Source organism: Cucurbita maxima, unplaced genomic scaffold, assembly GCF_002738345.1.
Source record: "Cucurbita maxima cultivar Rimu unplaced genomic scaffold, Cmax_1.0 Cma_Scf00045, whole genome shotgun sequence".
Taxonomy (NCBI): Eukaryota; Viridiplantae; Streptophyta; class Magnoliopsida; order Cucurbitales; family Cucurbitaceae; genus Cucurbita; species Cucurbita maxima.
Genome location: NW_019272061.1, coordinates 248,695 through 257,236, shown reverse-complemented (window position 1 = coordinate 257,236; position 8,542 = coordinate 248,695). Strand labels below are relative to the sequence as shown.

Here is an 8,542-nt window from a genome sequence, read left to right as displayed (position 1 = left end):
AACCAAATTTTTAAAAAATTCAAATTTCAAAATAATAATGTTAAGCTCAATAATTAAAAATATTAAATAAATAAAAAGTTATTAATTAAAAATATTAAATAAATAAATAAATAAAAAGTTATTAATATGTCTTAGTTTAAATATGTTGATATTATTTTTATGGTAATAAATAATATGGAATTTATTTTGAAAAGAGAAGGAGAAGGGGGTTCTCCAATTTTTTTAATATCAATATTTGTTTTAGAATATTAAAAAAAAATGTTTTATGCGTGGGCGTGTGTATTTTAGCTTTGTTTTTGGATAATTGTTCAAAATGTCAAAACAAGTAAAATTTGTCATCCCCTCCGCCGTTCAATTGCCTAATATTTGACTCTAATATCATTTGTAACCGCTTAAACCCACCGCTAGTCACCGTCAGTCTCACAATTTTAAAGAGCGTATACTAGGAAGAAGTTTTCATACCTTTATAAGGAATGTTTCATTCCTCTCTCCAACCAATGTGGATCTCAGAGTACGTCTATTCTGCATAGGTTTTTCTTGTCTTACATTTCATCTTCTTCTCTCTTCAAACAAATTTTACCATTATTTTTATGTGAAGATCAACAAAAAAAAAAAAAAATGTATGAACCATAAAATGATATAAGAAATGCTCGCACTTGGCAATAATCAAAATAAAATACTAACTAATTAATTATATCCTTAGCTCCCTCAAACAAATTTAAATTCCATACATAGATAACGAAGTTAGAGTTTTGGCTATAACGATTTGATTTGTTGAAGATGAACAAATGTCAACTCACTTTAGTTTAGATCTCTTTCTTTTTAGCTAATAAAAAAGAGAATTTGTTTTAAAATGTTTGTTTGATGCGTATTGGCGTGCAAAATAAGATGAGATTTGTGCATGTATCATTGATTAAGTTAGTATTAAATTAAGTTGTCACGAGCTAATTAAGAGTAGTGTTGAATTTCAAGGTATGAGCGCCATCTATTACGAAGACCAACTTCGACATGAAATCATTAACTTTACACTAAGTTTTTTTCCCAAAGTCTTCCAGTTGATTCCATAGTTAGATTGTCCATATTGAGGAGGGTGCCTCTAGTTTGCCAGGCCTGATTAGCCATTAATGGATCATGAGGTCCACATATCGAAATGACTTTCTTTCTTTCGTAAGCTATCGTATCCAATATTTGTGCTTCTTTTAGCCAATGTCTAAGTTTATTTGCAATTCTATGTAGTTTAGGTTGCAGGTAGAATTATTCAAACTTACATGATCAATTTTGCTTGTGGAGTGATTCGAATCTCAAACAAGTGTTATTATCTTGAGATATTTGATCAACAAAAATCATTCAAGCTAGACATGATCGTTCTTGCTTGTGGAGTGATTCGAATCTCAAACAAGTGTTCTTGCTTTGAGATATTCGATCAACAAGATAATCCGAATCTTACTTCCCTTGTAGTGATTTTTTTATCATTGGTATCAAACTTTTCCCTTGGATTTATTCCATATCGTTTGGTATCAGAGCTCTTGGGGTGATTTCCACCTATCAAAGTCACTAATATAAATGACAATGTCAAAAAGTTCCTAACCAGCATTGAGATGATTTAGACGAAAATTTAAACGTGCTTATTGTCACGACAAAAAGTGTCAAGAAATGGTCTTTCAATATAGGCATGTGTCGTTAATCTTTATTTATTTATTTATTATTATTATTAACTTTAGGTATCAAAACATAAATCTATAGCTAGTTTACCACATGCATCACTATTTGACAAATCATTGTCATGTCACTTATGTGCATTTTAACTAAAATATAATAGCCCTTGAATCATTGTAAGATAGTTATGTAACTATTTATGGGGTGTTATTTATTTATTTTTGTAAGGCTTTCAAGTTTAGGTCACTAAGACTTTTGGGAATTTTAAGAAAATAAAGTTAGAGAAGATGACCGTTCAGTCAACGGTTAGTTTCTCGACTTATTCAAGTCATTTTGACTAGTTTTATTCTTTTGACTTAATTAAGGGCATATTGAGAAATTTTGGAGAATTTCAAATTCTTGAAGACTCAAACCAAACTCGAGAAGTCACAAATAAGTAACCACTTGGAACAAGTTTCAAAATAGTATTTGTAGATGTCGATTAAGACCGGGGCAAATGGTTAGGAAATTGTTTAGAAACCTAGTTAAACTAGTTTCATGATAGCTCAACCTAGAAAACTTAATAGCTTACGGTTTGGTACAATACTTATTTTTACCGCTTATGTATGACATAGTTGTGAATTCTAATAGAGTTAATATGTTTATAAGTTCCATGGTTGATTTACTATCCTTTGTTTGAGCAGGTTGAGCATGATATATGTTTATAAATGTATGATTTAGGGTTTGAGAACCCGTATATGTGCTCTAGAATACATGTCATGAGTATATTAGACCATGTACGTTGTTCTGCGTGATTATTGTCCTTGAATCTAGTTTTGGATTCCACATAATATTGGGTTGACTAGGTATCTTGTAGAAATGATTAGGGCGCACCTCTATTCGTGAACTAGCCAAGAGGTGTTTGGGTCTACTTGATGATTTACACAGTTCAACTGTCACCCATAAGAAATCCCAATGACTAAGATATACTACTGAAGTAGCTACAACTGTGCTTAGTGAGCCGTCATGACCTTTTACTATTATAAATCGAAAGGGTGTGCGAACAGGAAAGTTATTATTTTCGCCTTAAAAGGCAATGCAAGGGGTAGTTTACTGTTTTCACGTTGAAAAGGTAATGCAATAGGTAGTTTACTATTTTAGCTTGAAGATGCGATATTACGGTAGTTTATTGTTTCTAAGACAAGTAATTTACTATTCTAACTCAAAAAAGGTGTACGAGTAGACAACTTACTGTTTCTGGGTGAGAAGGCGATAGCAACTAATAATTTACTGATCTTAAGAATAGATCAGTGTTGCCCAACACCACTATAGTGATAGTGAGCCTTCTAGTTAGAGCTTCATAGGCTCACTTGAAGTATTTTATGCTTATTAAATATTTGATTATTATTATTATTATCATTTTTTAAGACAAATGAATTTAGAATTAATGAGAAAAAAGGAATTAAATTTTCAAAAACTAAATAGAGAAATAATTTGAATATTTTTTTAGCGAACTGGTTGTGATTTAAATATTTTACTAGAAAGCTAGATAAGCCATTTGTGGTTGGAGATATTGGAACGTTCTATTTTTGGAAACTGAAACATTAGTCGGTTGACATTTTTTGGTCTGGTCAATCCGACCAAACCCAAGAATAGAGTTACACTTCTACCCTAATTTAAAATTATTATGAAAACTAACAATATTTAATGTTTAAATAACTAAAAAAGGAGTAACCCAACCACCATAACTGAAAAATAAAGGCTTCGATTGAGTTGAATTGTGTTATGAGTGAGAAATAGAATTGAGAATAAAATAAAATAAAATATTCATAATATTTAACTAGGTTATAATTTACCAAATAATATATATCTAGAAAATATAAACTAATTAAATATTGAGAATAAAATAAAATATACTATTAATATATTTTTCAAATGTTATATCTCAACGAGTTGTTTGAGTCATCAACTATTACATGCATGACTTAATTACAAAATGTAGAGTTTTTATTTAAAAAAAAAAGCATTTCCAAATGATGCCAAGGACTTGTTTATTCATAATAAAATCGTTAAAACAATTACAACGGAAAACAAATAACATGAAATTCAAATAAAACAAAGACGAGAATAAATAAGGCTTTGATCTAACCCAAGGGCTACAAACAACATAAATATGTCTACCCTAGCTTTAGTTACATGGTCGTGATCGCAACGTCATCATCCGTGCAGAGGTGCTTTGTCTTTACATGAAAAGTAAGAGTAACATGTAGCTTGAGTATTTTAAGAAATACGAAGTGACTCCACTACCACGGTCAGGAAATGCAATCACATGTAATCATATTTGGAATCTATCATAAAACATAATTCCATAGTCTTGGTCTCAACTTCTAGTCGGGACAAAAATGGATGTGTAGTACTTCTCTATACACGACCCATACACGCGCACACAAACCTCAGGCGAGCTCATATATATTTTCCCTGGACTTGGTCTTTGACTAGCACTCATGCTGTCGGTATACCAATGAGGGAAGAGAACACACATAATCTCATGACGTACATAATAGCATATCGTAACATCGTAGTGTATGCATCCGTACTAATCATAACAATGAAGTAATCTGATGTATGTGAACATATAATATAGATGAAGTCCCCGTAGTTTAAAATTATGCATGTATTTGAGATGCAATATATATCTATGTTCATTCATTTCATACATAATATAATAATTTTGTAATGTAATGTATAACATGGTACTACATTTTCGTGACATGACACAATCATCAATCTCATAATGTGATAACATGAATATTCCATAACGTCACACATCTCATAGTTACTAACATATCATAACATAATAAGAAAACAATAAACAATCCAATGTACCATACATACGGTGGTCACAAGGCTTGCATTATTTATATTTCAGGCAATTCATCCAACCAAATTAGTAGCCAAGCCACTTGCGTGGTTGACCCAAGATAGAGTTACTATAATTGGAACTAACATGAATGGGTTCTTTTAAATCTGAAATTATCCCAGGTAGCCCATACCATCGGATTAGAAAAATATTATTGAAAAATAATTTAAATTTAGCCACTCGATCTGCCGAGGCATATCGAGTCAAGGTGTGATTCAGTGATCCATGGATCGGTTCGAGTATGTGAGTGTGTGGGTCTGGGTCGAAGGATAGGTGAGCCATGGGTTGCAAATGCGAGGTGGGCTGGGGATGTGTAACTTGGTCAAAGAGAGGCTGTTTGATCCAGGATCAATGAACTTTTAAGCTCTATTTAGGAAGCTGTTTAGTGCTGAAGGGATCTAAAATGGGAAGACTTACACTTGATTCCGCAGTGGAGATTCATCCAAATTCAATTGCATTATCACTCAAGAAAGCTTCTCGTCGTTTCATTCCTCACAAGCTTGGTTGAAAGCAAATCCAGCCTCAGATCCAAGGCGGAACCTCCAATTCCGGCCCAGATTACGTCGTAAATGGCGAAGGAGAAGGAGGTATCGCAACGAGAACATTGTATTTGCCGTCGGAATGGTGATGGAGGAATTTAATGCCTATAATTCCATGACGCAGCAGCCGTATTGGCCATGCCCGCACCGCCGTCAACTTCGATGTCGTCTACAGGTTTACCTATTTCTACATTTAGTATCTCTATAATATGCAATTGATTGTAGATACGATCAATTTTTAGATAACGAGGCTGTAAATAGCGTCTGGATATCAAGGTTCCAGGAGTTATATATTACATTACACCTTTCTGGAACTGTTTGGTTTTTATTTGTCTTATTTAGCCTAACTATCAGAGAAAGTAGTCGAACTACTGTTTCTGGTAACTCAGTTCTTCGTTGCTCTGTAAAATTTAGTTAGTCTGTGATTCTGGAACAATTGAAGATGCTCTTTCATTTTTTTAGTGGTGATTTGACTTGTACGAATGAATTAGGTGCCACAAAAAGATGTCAACGATGCTTGATTGATAATTAAAGATTTTGGAGTGGGGATATGAATGTGAGCTGCTAACTGTGAGCCTATAAGCTTGTAGACAATTTGCTAAATACGCATTTTCTCTGGAGTTCTGTAAGGCTCATTACTCTATAATAAACTTTCTGAGTGAGAAAATCTTTACCTCTTCATAATTATTTTCTGAAAAGGATGAGCATCTGTCTAGATGAGCTCTTGAAATAATGTGACAGAAAGAGAGAAAGAGAATGTTAAAGGGCTGAGTTGCCCCGGATAAGTTCGATCAGTTTCTTACTTCTATTTGGACGACTCTGAAGTTATTGCCGAAGACCAATTCAACAAGTGCTAATACAGACGGTCAGAGACAGCAGCAGATAAAAGAGCATCTAGCCCCCTTGGTTGGTTCGGGTCGGTTCTTTCCCTCAAAAAGAATGGAAGTAGGATTCAAGCATCTTTGGGATATTGTATTGTTCACACGTTGATCTATTGGGATATAAGATAGTTAATATTTTAGATGTATAGAATACCTTTGCAGAGTGAATCTTGGAAAATTATTGCAGCACTATGTTGCAATAGGATAGTGAAGGAAAAATACAACTTTGGTTCTCAACAGCCTGATTATATTAGCAGCATCAATTAGGATGAAGTGCCATTTTTTGGTCTTTTGTGCATTTTAGCTACGCTTAGACAGCTTGGAGTCAAAGCTAAGTTAATGATTGCAAATGTTTGTTTTGTGGAAAAGTCTCTAAAGATGCATTTCATGACCAAGAACAACAAACAATACTGGCTATGCTACTACCAATGCAATTTGTTTCTACTGCAATTCATAGAATCATTGTAAGGTGGACCTACCGCTCTTCTTGATCCTCATCTAAATTTCTTATTAATTTTGTTCCCTTTCTACTTAAACTCATTTTGGTTTAGCTTTTTATGTGCTCCTCTGGGAAAGATTTAGCTTTATTGTTTTTATTTGTAATTTTTTTGGAAAGAGATTCTTGAAATGCATAAAGGATGACACGGCAACAATTTTCCGATGGAGGAGTGAGTTAGTTTCTCCTGTGTTGTAGAAAATTTGGAGCCAATACATTTGAATCATCCCATAATTTAGCCTTGGTGACAAGTATAATGTCGTTATTGCTTAATTTTTCTACTCTTAACATTTAGCCTTGAGGTTGCTATTCTAACTATTTAACAGATAATTCAACGGGAAAATGAATTGGAGGAGAATCCAGTGACGTTAAGTGACTGCTTTTGCCCAAGAATATCTTGCGGACATGGCCGATCTCCAGTGCCTTTCTCCTACACATCAACCTTGTGTGTCTGATCACATGGAATAAATCAAGGATATGATGACTCAGGTATGTATCTTTATGCCTACTCAATGATTAATTTTTTTAAGTTTACTTTCTGAAAGTTGCAATTATAAGATTCAAACCAGGGTAGTCCCACAATGAAATCCATTGAAAGATCATCCCATATTCGTTCGGAAATAAACCAACTGGAGCTTCAGTTCCCTCGTTCAATTTGTTTCTCATTGCAACCAAAATAGGATCAATTTGCGGTTGGTCTAAAATTAGCTTCAAATTCATACTTCCAAGCCACACTAATTGCCGTACATTCTAGTGTTTGAGGAAGTCTTGATAAACCATCAGCTGCCCTATTCTCTTTTCCTGGTTTGTGCACAATTTCAATGTTGAATCCCATTAATTTTTTCATCAACTTATGATATTCTCAACCCACCATTCGTTGATCCAATATTAATTTATGATATTCTTCACCTGGGGAACATGAGAAAAGCACAAACAACCGAACACCTTCAAAATTTTCAGGTTTGGTTTGGTATTAAACTAAGTTTCGTAGTGTGTCATCTTCTCCAATACACTTGGAACAACCAAGCACCTTCATATAAAGACTGTTGTGTTTGCTGTTTCAACCCAAAACTCATTCAATAAGTTCCTCTCATGCAACATACCTCTTGTCATCTCCATAATACTCCAGTTCTTCCTCTTAGTAACTCTGTTTTGAATTATAGTATATGAAACAGTGAACTGATACTGTATCCCAACTTTTCATTAAAGGAATTAAACCTTTGTGATGTGCATTCATTCCCGTTATCAAACTCCAACATTTGAATTTTACTGTGATTTTCTACCTGCCTTTTAAACTTCAGAAGCACTTTAGCTACTTCAAACTTCTGCTTCATGAAGTAAATGTTAGAGTTGGTTGAGGTCCACACAAGCCAGTGTGGATGAGCTGCAACTTCTCTCCGTTGTTTTCATTGAATGACAATCTTGTTTGCTTCCACGTCAAACAAGCCATGTAGTCTGTTTTCAACTCCTCTGGAATTGGTACTCCTACACAACTCTCTATTGACACTATGCTCTTCCCTTTCACTTCTAGATACTCACTATTCCCTATCTTCACCCTTGACTTGAATGACTTGTCAAAGTCCTTGAAAAACTCCTTGTCCCCTGTCTTGTGATTTGTTCACCACTATCAACCAACCATCACATTGAGTGGCAGATGAGAAACTAGTAACCACGAGGAGTTGAGCTTCTTGTTATGTTGTAGCATTTACTCCTTGTTGTAGCATTTGCTCCAAGTTCATGTGCCCCATTAAATGACACTTACAGTTCACATCTGGCTTCTCCAGCATCTGAAGTGTGGATGATTATGCTTCCCAAAATGCTTGTATGCATTGTACTTATTGTCCTTGTAACCTGCGAGATCTTACATCGGTTGGGTAGGAGAAACATCATTTTATAAACTTCCTAGTAGACGCATTTTAAAAACCTTGAGAGGAAGTCAGAAAGGGAAAGCCCAAAGTGGGCAATATCTGTTAGCAGTGGGCTTGATCTGTTACAAATGGTATCAGAGCCAGACACCAGACAATGTGCCAGTGAGGAGGCTGAGTCCCAAAAGGGGTGGACACAAGGTGGT

The 8,542-nt window shown here is 34.4% G+C and overlaps 1 long non-coding RNA gene across 1 annotated transcript; it reads left to right on the top strand.

Moving 5' to 3' along the window:
* The first annotated feature begins 4,788 nt into the window (after positions 1-4,788).
* LOC111470495 lies at positions 4,789-7,707 on the top strand. The gene is made up of 2 exons (XR_002715044.1): positions 4,789-5,269; positions 6,798-7,707. It is a non-coding gene; the product is annotated as an uncharacterized LOC111470495 (long non-coding RNA).
* Positions 7,708-8,542: the final 835 nt, after the last annotated feature.